This window comes from Ovis aries, chromosome 12, assembly GCF_016772045.2.
Source record: "Ovis aries strain OAR_USU_Benz2616 breed Rambouillet chromosome 12, ARS-UI_Ramb_v3.0, whole genome shotgun sequence".
Lineage (NCBI taxonomy): Eukaryota > Metazoa > Chordata > Mammalia > Artiodactyla > Bovidae > Ovis > Ovis aries.
This window is the reverse complement of record NC_056065.1, coordinates 64855417-64867648: the sequence shown is the minus strand read 5'-3', so window position 1 is coordinate 64867648 and position 12232 is coordinate 64855417. Positions and strand designations below refer to the sequence as shown.

The 12232-nt window shown below is 47.5% G+C and overlaps 1 protein-coding gene across 2 annotated transcripts in view; it reads right to left on the bottom strand.

The window, feature by feature from the left end:
* The window catches only part of C12H1orf21 (chromosome 12 C1orf21 homolog), a 247069-nt gene extending 235452 nt beyond the window's left edge, over positions 1-11617 (bottom strand). For both annotated transcript variants that reach the window (XM_042229198.2, XM_015099359.4), the window contains exon 1: positions 11360-11617. The gene's annotated coding sequence lies outside the window, so the exon portion shown is untranslated. The remainder of the gene's footprint in view (positions 1-11359) is intronic.
* Positions 11618-12232: the final 615 nt, after the last annotated feature.

Genomic DNA, 12232 nt, shown 5'->3' with positions numbered 1-12232 from the left:
GAAGCCCCCATCACCACTCAGTTAGTCCAGTGAGTCTTAACCACACAAATAAACAAAAAGGCACATGTGCCTCCCCCAGAGCACTTTCTATGAGGTACTCATAGAAACTACCTAATCAAGCTTGCAGTCTCGATCAAACTACAGGAAATATTGGAAACTGAAGAATACAGTGAAGAATACTAAAATGAAGATGAAAACTACAGACTGTAGAGAACCCCACAGGATAAATCTGTTTAACAAATAAACTGCTAGGGAAGAATAAAAAGCGGGAAATTAGAGAAAATGAAAGCCGCTCAGCTGTGTCCACCTCTTTGCAACCCCATGGACTATACAGCCCATGGAACTCTCCAGGCCAGAACACTGGAGTGGGTAGCCTTTCCCTTCTCCAGGGGATCTTCCCAACCCAGGGACTGAACTCAGGTCTCCCACACTGCAGGTGGATTCTTTACCAGCTGAGCCACAAGGGAAGATCAAAATAGAGAAAGGACGTCTATAAAGAAAGATGGATGCATCTTTCAAGTGTGAATATTGTTTGGATTCTGAATAAAATACATTAATCATTAAAAAATATATGGGCCCACCAGGAAAATTTGATTACTGACTAGATAAGAAATTATTGTTAGTATTTTTAAGGAATAATGTTTGGCTATATTAAAAGAAAAAAAAGCTGTTATCATTTAGAAATATAATCTAGTATGCACAGACAAGATGACATAATGTCTCCAATTTGCTTCAAAAAGAACCAGTAGGTGAAGAGAAGGGAATGTGTATGTGTAGTGGGAAAGGCAGAAAACAGAACTGCCCAGGAGTTGATAATTGAAAGCTTGACTCTTGCTCAAGAGTCAGAGAGCCTGGATTCCACCACTTATCCGCTATAAGATCTTGGTCAAGGTCCGAGAGACCCCTAAACCTCCATTCTGCTTTATCTATAGAGGTAATAGTCATTTGTTTCAAGCATGAAAGACAATGCATGTAATGTACTTAGCACAGCACCTGGATGCAGGGTAAGCACTCAATATATGTCAGCTTTTATTATTACTACTGTCAAGTATTACCATAATTATTCAAGACCAGGAAGCTAGAGTTAGGAAATGGTGAAAATGGGATAATTTTTGCTGAACCCAAAGCCCACGTTCCCTCCAATATGTTATAATGCCACCCTCCAGCTCTACCTGGGGTCTCTCAGTAGAGACCGAGGACAAGTAACAATCTATTCTGCAACAACTGTCTCTTTTTTACCACAAACCTGCAGCGACACTGCTACTCAGCCTGGCTTCTACAACTGGCCATCCTTCATAACAACGTTGTAACTTACTGCATCCCTCCCCCATGGATGGCTCCACATCTAGTAGAAAGTAAACACCCATGTATTTTAACCCCTTTATATATCACTATGCACACTTGTAAATTCACAATGATTAAACATTGTGTAATTCCATCATCCTCCAAGAACATGGCCTCAGACTTTTATTACACCCGGTACTGGCATAAACTGTATAAGGTAAACCTCAGAATCCCAATGTATAAAACTCCAAATCTTGCATGCAGCATGAATATAGTAATTCTATAATGCTAAGTAATGGGCTGGCCAAAAAGTTCATTTGGGTTTTTCCATACTAGCTTGCAGAAAAATCCAAATGAACTTTTTGGCCAACCAATTACCTATGTCTCGATATCTGCCATAAGGTAAATACTTCCACTTCTATTTCTATAACAGAATTGCAAATTCTGAGAAAAACTCTTCAATGCTATTTGTCACTCCTTCGTGTGACAGTGTGAAGCACACACCCATCCTCTCTTCCTGACACCACTTGCCTGGTCTTCTTGCCACGATATGAGAACCTGCAGTTTTAGTATCCACTATCCTTTCCATCCCCAGCCCATGAAAGTTGGTGTTCCCTGGAACTCAGGGTTCAGTGTTTTCCTTCTATTTACTTTCCCCGAGCAATCTCATATAAAGCTATGTAGCTTCAACTACCACATATTCAAAAACTCTCTCATTCATTTATTCAACATAAATGTGCTGGGGCCCAATTGTGCGGTAGGTGTCCTGGGGTCACTCTCAGTCCCCCTCCAGTCTTTTACCCACACTCACAGGGGAACCATCTATCATGCAAATTATGTCACCCCCTGCTTACAATCTCTCATTGTCTCTCAGTGCATCTTATTCTGGGCTATGAGTCCAAACTCTTGCGCTATGAAACCTTGCATAGTTCATCAGTCTCGTCTCCACAATGACCTACATCCACCTGTCTCCACATTAGCGTGTGAACTCTGCTGGAATGCCCAACTTCAGCTTCCTTGCGTGAAGGCTCAGTCGCTCAGTCCCTCCGTCCTACCTGACTCTTTGCGACCCCATAGACTGTAGCGCCCCAGGCTCCTCTGTCGATGGGATTTCCTAGGCAAGTATACTGAAGTGGGTGGCCATTTCCTTCTCCAGGGGATCTTTCTGACCCGGGGATCGAAGCCACATGTCCTACTTGGCAGGCGGATTCTTTATCACTGTGCCACCTGGGAAGCCACTTCACCTTCCATCGACCCTCAAATCCCTTCATCCCCAAATGCCAGTCTGTGAACTAGTATGCAAATCCACAGTAAAATGAGGAAAAATGGTTAGCAAACCAATGCTTTAGGAAATGTAAACAATACCCTAGGGGACCCTTGTGTGGCTTTTCAGCGTCATCCTAAATATCTCCTTCTCTGTGAACCCTTATGTGACTTCTCTATGTTGAGGGATCTTATATCAATATTTATTGTTCAAACTGGGAGACTTCTGAGGGCAAAGGGTGTCCATTAAGAACTATGTTGAACAATGGGCACAGACCTGGACTGTCCCAGGGAAACAGGGTACCCAGTCAGCCTACCTCTAGACAGAGTCAGCTGCTTTCTCCCCCAGCTTCCAGAGCACCTTGATTCTTCCCCACACACCATGTGCTTGCCTGACACTTCCCATGCTTTTCTGAGAAGTCCACAAAGTCAGGGCCAGGCCTTTCTATCCCTATCTCCAACATCTCTCCTGTGCCAGGCACAGAGATGACACAAAGTATCATCAACAAATGTTTGTTTAGTACATTATGAGTAAGACAGATTAGACGCTTTAACCTTGGCCAACAAAGGAATCAAAAAATTCCCATTATCTTTTCTCATCCCTGAGAAACTCCACTTCCTCATTTGGTTCAAAAGTTTTAAATGGGAGCAAGGTCTTCACAGAGAAAAATTCTAAGCCTCAGACCAATAACCAGTTGTCAATCAACCAACAGCTATTTACTCTGCACGTTGTACCCTTAAGACCCAGTGGCCACGACAGAGCTGATGATTCTCTGGGGTGACCAAAAAATCATAAATCAAGATCAAAACCAATAATGAAAGAAACAAACATCAAATAAGTGTTGCAGGACCTTTTCCCTGGTGGCTCAGTGGCTAAGAATCCGCCTGCCAATGCAGGAGACATAGGTTCTATCCCTGGGTTGGGAGGACCCCTTGAAGAAGGAAATGGCTAACCAATCCAGTATTTTTGCCTGGAAAATCCTATGGACAGAGGAGCCTGGCTGACTACACACCATGGGGTCACAAAAGAGGCAGACACAAATGAAGTGACTTAGCAAGTGCTGCAGGAGTTCATGGACGCTAAGGGAGACACCACTCAGATGGTCAGAGAAGACGCTCTTTGGAGGAGAAGGGATTGGACCTGAAAAGAAGCGGCAGAGGGAGGGAAGCCCAAGGCCAGGTCAGGGGGCGTGTTGGGGCAGCCACCAAAGTAAGAAGAAACTTTGTTTTGGGAGTTGTCTCTAGACTGTCATGGATTCCTGGCATGGAGACCAGAATATCTGAATTTTCAGTAAACACGAAACAAAGAGGTTCCTGGATTCTCACCTCCTTCCTCAAAATAGTAATAGTATCTGCCTGAGACACAGAGATATGTGTGGCTGGCTCCTTTATAACCTTTTAATTGGAAGAACTGTTACAAAATTATCTTAGGAAAATTGCTGTTGGCAGAACTTTCAGATAGAACTGCTGAAGTCACCCTTTGGCATGTATTAATTATCTGTGTCTTTGAAAAGTTCTCTGCAAATCTCAGCAGGGCAGCCTTGCAGCATCTCCTTAGTTCACATCTGGCCTTTCAATCCTCTCCTGAAAGAAATCACAGGATTAACACAGGGGTTCCCCTAGATTGTAAACAACCAGTACAGGCCTCCATGCCAACCTTGGGGTTCAGGGATAAGCTTTTCGGAGTGCCTGTGATGATAAATACTGCATCTCCTGGACTGCTGAGTGGGTCTCGCCTATGTGTGCGTTCAGTTGCTTAAGCTGTCACCGACTCTTTGCAACCCTGTAGATTATAGCCCACCAGGCTCCTCCGTCCATGGGATTCTCCAGGCAAGAATACTGGAGTGGGTTGCCATTCCCTCCTCCAGGGGATCTTCTGGACTCAGGGATCGAACCCTACTCCACCAGAATCTATGGTGATGGGTATGAAAAAATGTCCCCACACCCCAGCAAAGACTACCAACCCCTCCTTCTCCTTCCTTACCCTACCCTGGCAGGGAAAATCGTATGTCATCAAGGAAGGTGGAAAATGACCTAATATATGGAACTGAAACTACTACAATGTCCACGGCACTCAAATAAAACACAGATCCATCTAAGACAGGGAGGAATTCTTACTTAAAAACCATTCTCCCTGCTCTGCTTTAAAGCACCTTCTTCCAAAAGCCCTGGAGCCCTCAGGATATTGCGTAACTAGTGCTGGATCTACTTTTGAAGTAGTTTTATAAAAAGACCAATCCAAGTTCGTCATATGTAATGAGTCAATAGGCTGTGTTTTTCCAGTAGTAGTCCTCAGTTTAATACTTTTTCTCCCAATGACCCTACTTACTAATAGGGCCACACAGGTGATAAGCTGATAAGGGAAAACAACAATGTTAGGTCTTAGCTAAAGAATCCTTGCTTAGTAAAAATGTATCTGTGTGTTCAGTTACTCAGTTGTGTCTGACTCTTTGCGACTCCATGGACTGTAGCCTGTCAGGTTCCATGGGATTCTCCAGGCAAGGATACTGGAGTGGGTTGCCATTTCCTATTCCAGGGGATCTTCCCGACCCAGGGATGGAACCCATATCTCCTGCGTTGTGGGTGGATCCTTTACCACTGACCACCAAGGAAGACCAGAAAGTAGGTTCTGGTGTATAGGAGAGCCTTTCGGGGGTGTCATTATGAAAATTTCTGAAATGCTGCTCAACGTATGTTTATCCAATCTTTAAACATAACAAGAATCGCCAAGATATTTCTTTATCTATTATCTAACATAAGATGTAAAAGCTAAGTAAAATGATGAGGCAAAGTGCTTCAGCTATTATTAAAGGGTTTTAAGGGTCTGTAAAAGTCAAAAACATTGTGGAATCAAAAGTGAAAACAAGGACTTCCCTGGTAGCCCAGAGGTTAAGACTTTGCCTTTGAATGCAGGGGGTACGGGTTCGATCCCTGGCCAGGGAACTAAGATCCCACATGCCTTATAGCCAAAAAAACCAAAACATAAATCAGAAGCAGTACTGTAACTGGTTCAATAAAGACTTTAAAAATGGTCCACATCTATATATATATATATATGCATATATATATATGTATATCAATATATATATGCAGTGATGGGATAGGCATATGGTAATAGTTATAGACATTCCTATTCCAGAAGGAAGAAAATGGAACAAACATAGAAAGGAGTTCCTTGTCCTGATGAGTTTCAGAATTTGGCCCAGCAGAATCCCTTTCCCTGGTGGCTCAGATGGTAAATGCGGGAGACCTGGGTTGGGAAGATCTTCTGGAAGAGGGCATGGCAACCCACTACACGACTGAGCGACTAACCACAGCACATATATATATATATATATATATCTTTGGGAAAAAAGTGAAAACAAAGGCAGAAAGATTCCCAAACTTGAGAATGTTCTAACTCCATTTTTCTACAAGGTATAGAGCATGAGGACTTCAACTCATGAATGCTGTAAACACGTCTGCTGATATGGCGTGAGCCTGTGAAACAGGCAGAGGCAGGCATGGGCTGGGAGATCTGAGAGCTTGATGGAGAGAAGTGGGCGGAGGTAATAAGGGAGGCATGTGGGGCAAAGTAGGACAAGGAAGAGGGGCCCTGAGGGCAGACAGGAGAAGCAGCTGGAAGCAGAAAGCCTACCCTTGCGCAGAGAGGTGGGAGCCGTCAGAGGGACAGTGGGCCCGGAGACACAGTGAAAGGACTGGACAAGATCACTGCGACACACAGCAGCCAAGTCTTGCAGCAAAAGTAAGGTGGTGGGAGAAGAAGCAGGAGACCTATGGATGAACATCTATGGGACAGAAACGCTTCAGAAAGGGGATGTAGGTAAAAGGGACGTCTGGCGAAGCAACGTATAAGGCAGCCCAGGGAGAGTGAACAGACAGATGCCGGGGCAGAGGCGCAGAATGAATGCTGGCAGGCTGAGAGTGCTCGCTGCATGAGGCAGGTCTCACCTTTGCTTGTTTTACATTATTTTAGAGGGAACAGCAGTGAATATCCATGATGGCCTCCCTTGGGAAAATCCAGTAAACCAAGAGGTAGGGGCCTCCTGAGCTTCACCAGGACCTGTCTCCACTCCTTGATGTAAGCACATTCTGGGAGCGATCCCAGGAGGAAAACCTTGTGTGCTATGACCACAGCACGGTGTCAAGTAAGACAAGGGTACATGAAAGCATTTTGAAAACTATAAAGCACCCTTTAAATATGAAGCATTGTTATTCAATGAATGCCTGGGACAAAAAAAGATGAAGACCAGTCACAATCAGGAGTGAAGAAATATTGGTCAAATATGGATATTATATATATTCCAAATGAAAATGATCCTAAGTAGAAATTCCAGTAGTTTGAGAAGACATTATGCTTGATATGTTTACTTTTCTGTCCAATATTCTTCCACATTGAAAAATCCTACCTGTGGCGTAATATGGAGCTCTTGATAAACTACCGTACTGATTTATGAAAATGGAAATCTGCATCTAATGTATTTCCAAGGAGGTTTTTGACACATTACAGATCTTAACTAATTAGGTGAATTCCATTCAATCCAATCACTCACTGAGTGACTTGCAAGTAAGTGCAACGTAATCCATCAGCTGCCAAGGAGGCTGCAGAGATGAGCAAGACAGTCTGCCTCGAACTACCTAGTTTGGTCAGTTCATCTTAGCTTCCATTCAGATTGGGGCAGCTGCATCTCCTTTCATAAGTATAAAGAGAAAGCAGTCTTTGACATTATGCGAGAAGCCTGCAACCAAGGAAATGCATTTTCCAGGAACACAGTGAATTAAAAAAATAATAATAATAAAGGAGGGAAAGGCACTCACTACCTGCTGACTGCAGACACTGCTGTGTGTTCATTTCCAGGTTCATCCTTGCCCAGTTGACGTGCAACCACTCTTGTCCTGATTGCATAACCACAGCATGTCAAGTTGCTTCTTGTTGCCAGTGTAAGTTGTAAAATTAAACTTCAGAACTGAGGGAGTCAAGCTAAATAATTGCCTACTTTAAAAATATGTATGTATATAATTTACATGTCACTTCAGATAAGCTCTTGAATTATGATCTCTTAAAGTCACAACTGTCACCAATTTAAAAATACAGTTTCAGGATAGCAGTTCTCCCTGCATGCACACCTTCTCCCTGAGACCTTCTCTCCTCTTCTCAGTTTTCCAAGTATTTTACATTGATTTATTGCAATGTGCTTTTCATGTTTTAACGAGAACCTAATTAATCACAACTTTTACTTCTCTCAAGCTCTTGAGACTTCTATAATTCCAAAGAAGGAATCTAAGATGGCCCAAAATGCACTTGCTGGTGCCTCTTAGGGCTTCAGGTTCTACTGATAAGTTCCCGTGAAGTTGGTGACACCACATGCAGGACCCTCGGTGAATGATATCCTGCCCACTCCTGTTCTAAAGGGAGATGCCAAACTTCTCCTTCTCCAACCTGGGGTGTTTCGTTCCCTGACAGAAAACAGCTACTAGAAAGGGGCCAGGACTCCCCTGGAGGACCAGTGGATAAGGAGCTGCCTGCCAATGCAGGGGACACGGGTTCAGTCCCTGGTGTGAGAAGATTCCATATGCCAGGGGACACCTAAGCCTGTGAGTCACAAGTACTGAGCCTGTGCGAACTGCAACTACTGAGCACTCTCACCCTAGAACCTGTGCTCCCAATGACAGAAGCCAAAGCAATGAGAAGCCCATGTGTAATGAAGAGTTTGAAGACTAGGCCCTGCTCGCGGCAACCAGAAAAACTCCGCTTGCAGCAATGAAGACCCAATGCAACCAAAAATAAAATTAATTAATTTTAAAAAAGAAGCACAAATTCCCCTTAAAAAAAAAAAAAAAGAGGGAGTGGTTTACTAGGAGCCTGGAGTAAGTCACTAAGTAAGTGACAGTCAAGTCTTGCCTGGTCAAAAATCAACACAGCACTGAGGCACCCTCAACCTGGAAATGATACTCACAATGGGGGACATCACCTTCCTCTTGGGTAGAGTAGAGTCACAGCAAATAGTACCAATTAATGAAAAGGCTTTTGATTTATAGCCTGTGATGCTTCAAGAAGCTCAAACCACTGCAGACAGTAGTCTATCAATTCCCAGAAACCCATGTGTGCGTGCATGCTAAGTCACTTCAGTCGTGTCCGTCCGCCAGGCTCCTCTGTCCCAGGGATTCTCCAGGCAAGAGTACTGGAGTGGGTTGTCATGCCCTCCTCCAGGGGATCTTTCTGACCCAGGGATTGAACTGGTGTCTCATTATGTTTCCTACACTGGCAGGCAGGTTCTTTATCACTAGGGCCACCTGGGAAGCCCCCCCAGAAATCCATGCTAGATGATAAAGCGAGATCAGGGATAAAGCACACTTTATCAGGGATAAAGTGAGAGGATAAAGCACACAAAAAACACTAGCAAAGAACCCAAAGAACTTGACCAGTGTAATTAAGTCAGCTGAAGAGGGAACCAAAACCTTAGGGTCCTTCAAGGATGAAATATCAGCATTGGCTATAAGACCACCCTACCAACCAGGGCCAACTTTCCTTGGGGAAAATGCCCTAAAGGAGATAAACTTGACAACAGAAACACCCCACTCCTTCTTGAAGCCCTCTGTTCATCCAAGTGCTGAGTCTGCTTGTCTTCAAAGCTTTTCCAAACAGCCATCTTGAGCTGTTGTCAGAAATCGCCAGCCTAGGTTCGAGATAGGATCCTTGGGGCTAGTGCACTGGGATGACCTGGAGGGATGGTATGGGGAGGGAAGTGGGAGGGGGTTTCGGGATGGAGAACACATGTACACGCGTGGCAGATTCATGTTGATGTGTGGCAGAACCAATACAATAGTGTAAAGTAATTAGCCTCCAATTAAAACAAATAATTTTTTTTAAGTCAACATGTTAAAAAAAAAAAAAAAAAGAACCCAGTCTGCACAGCAGGAAACACTAGGGGAGGATTTCCACACTGCATTCTGATCTGTGAAGTGCTAGTCCCAGCACTGGCTTAATGCAGAGACAAATACACTCAGCTGTCCCATCACCAGCACTTCCTACTTTATAGGCAGCAAAAGAAAAATAACCAAGTCTAAATTAATTTCCACATCTGATCAATTGCATTTCCAAACAGCCAACACAGAACATGTTCTATTGATTCTACAATCCAGCTCTAGAAGTATGAAAAAGGGGAGAAATCCCCCAACTTGAGCACCTTGGACTTAAAGACCCTTAAGAAACATTACCTTCTCCCCCTAAGAAAGCTATAGTGTCTAGGGCTATACTGCCCTGAATGCGCCCAATCTTCTTTGATCTGGGAAGCTAAGCAGGGTTGGGCCTAGTTAGTACTTGAATGGATGAAAGCTAGAGCACCCCAGACCAACTCTACCCATGATTTTTTTTTTCTATCCTGATACATCCCAATTCTACCAACAGAAAGATTATTCTCATTAGGTAGAAGGTGAGCCCAGCCCATGAAGTAAGGAAGTGTTCCTAATATCTGTCTGTGTAATGAACGTGTCACTTCCCCGAACAGCCCAACTGTTTCCTTAAAATTTAAAAAAAAAAAAAAAAAGTGCTACATGGAATCTATGGTGTGTCAGTCCCCCTCCCAAAGTCTGAGTCAGAGCATGTGTGTCTTTCCTGAAGTTCTGGGTGACCAAGCTGGCTCCCTTTCAGACTTGCTCCGAGAGCTGAACTTAAGGCTGTCTTCCAGCCACAACAGAAGCAGCTATCTATTTTAAAACAATTTTCCTAACCCACACGCGACTGGAGCTACCTTATACATAGGTAGTCAACGTCCTACCGGAAACCGAACACTTCTATCTCGAACGGTGCCTGTCATCTCCCAGGATTAATGCGTGATTATGTGGATATATTTTTACCTTTGACCGTGCAACTGTTGGAGCGGAGAAAAGCCACCCCAATATTAATCATCGTGCCTGAGCCAATCCAGAGCCTTAGAAAGACAGATGAATGAGAGATGAGAGGGCTTCTCTCTCACAAACAGTAAGCGAGAGGAGGGAAAAAAAAAAAAAAAAATCCGTCGGAGGAGAGGGTGGGGGGCAGGGTGGAAGGCAGGGGAAGGACACCCAGCCGCCGACCAGAGGCAGCTGCAGGCGGCCGCACTTCGCGAACTGCCCGCAGAGGGGAGTGAAATCTTCGCCCGGTACAATAACGGAGCGCCCCACTCCCCGGCTGCCTCGCCTGGGCACGAATAATAAATATATCGAGGTGGACAAACCGCTGCACCGAGACAAGTCAGCCCCCATCCCCGAAAGGTCAAAACTTCAGAAATTCGGGGGATCACAGCACCCACACAAACACATAGATCCGTTGGAGCGGAGAGACTCAGAGATTGAGCAAAGGTTCTGCATTTTGGTTTTTGCTTTAAAGCTCTGGTTTGCAAAAAAGTACGGCGGCTACGGGCAAAGCTCGAGAGGAGCAGGAAAGGCTGAGGGCGGCGGTGCTGGGGGTGGGGGGGGCGGTATGGGTAGGAAAGCAGGGGTGTCGAACCCCAACCACCCAGGCCTCAATGTGACGAAAGTCGTCAGCAGCCCCAACCGCATCCCAGCCCCTGCGTCCCGGCCAGCAGACGCCCCCAGCGGCTCCCCCACCCCAGCTTCCTTCCCCGCCAGCCCCGCAGCAGCAGCAGCAGCAGCAGCAGCCCCGGCTCGGGCCGCACGCCGGCAGCGCCACGACCGCGGCTCCATCCCCGCCGCGCGGCAGGCACCCGCAGGCCTGCCTCCCAGCCCACCCGGGTGCGCCCCGGAGCGGAGCCGGGCCGAGCCGCGCCGCCAACTCCCCTCTCCCCGGGGCCGGCGGGGGGCTCCCGCTTACCTTGGGCGCTCGCGGGGGGGCTGAAGGTGGCAAGCCTCCCGCCCCCCGCCCCGGTCCTCCTGGCGGGTTTTCTTCCTCCCTCCTCGTCTTCCTCCTCCTCCCCACGGTGAGTCCCGGTCTCCCCCTCCTCCCAGAGGCCGGGGGTAAGAGCCCCGAAGCCCCCGAAGCCCGGCCCGGGTGCGTGCGTGCTGGAGGCGGCGGCGCGCGGCCAGCTCTCTCCAGTAACTGAGCGCGGCGCGCGGCTCCCAACTAAAGTGTGAAAGAAGCGGCGGCCGCGGCACGGAACGTCCCCCCCGGGAGTGGGCAGGGAGCGAGCCGGGGCTGGCGGCGAGCGAGCGAGGGAGGGGACCGGGAAGGAGGGAGGGGGACGGAGGGAGGGGACCTCGTCGCCCAGTCACTCACTCGAGGGGCGGGGGCAGCCAGACACTCCCCCAGCGCCGGCCCCTCCCCGCGCCCGGCTCCCGCGCGCGTCCTGCCCCCCGCCTCGCCCCCGGGAGGGGCCTGCGGGGGCCGCGCACCCCGGAGGAAGGGACGGGGATTGCGCGACTGCCAGGGCTGCAGAGAGGAATCGAGGGCGAGGACGGGCGTGTGTGTGTGTGTGTGTGTGTGTGTGTGTGTGTGTGTGTGTGTGTGTGCGCGCGCGCGCACCCCGCCGCTGGAGGGGAGACCCCGGCGGGAAAGCTGCGTCCTGGGCCTGACACCCGGGCGATGGCCTGGGAGGAGCCGCTGGACCGCTCGGAGCCCCGGACGGCCCAGCTCTGCTGGAGACCCAAGCCAGACCTTGGGTCCAGCCGAGGGGCTGCGCCTGCTGGAAGCAGGGGAAGGCGAGGCCGGGCATCCGCGCCGCGCAGCCCCTCCCTTCGCTGGACCGGT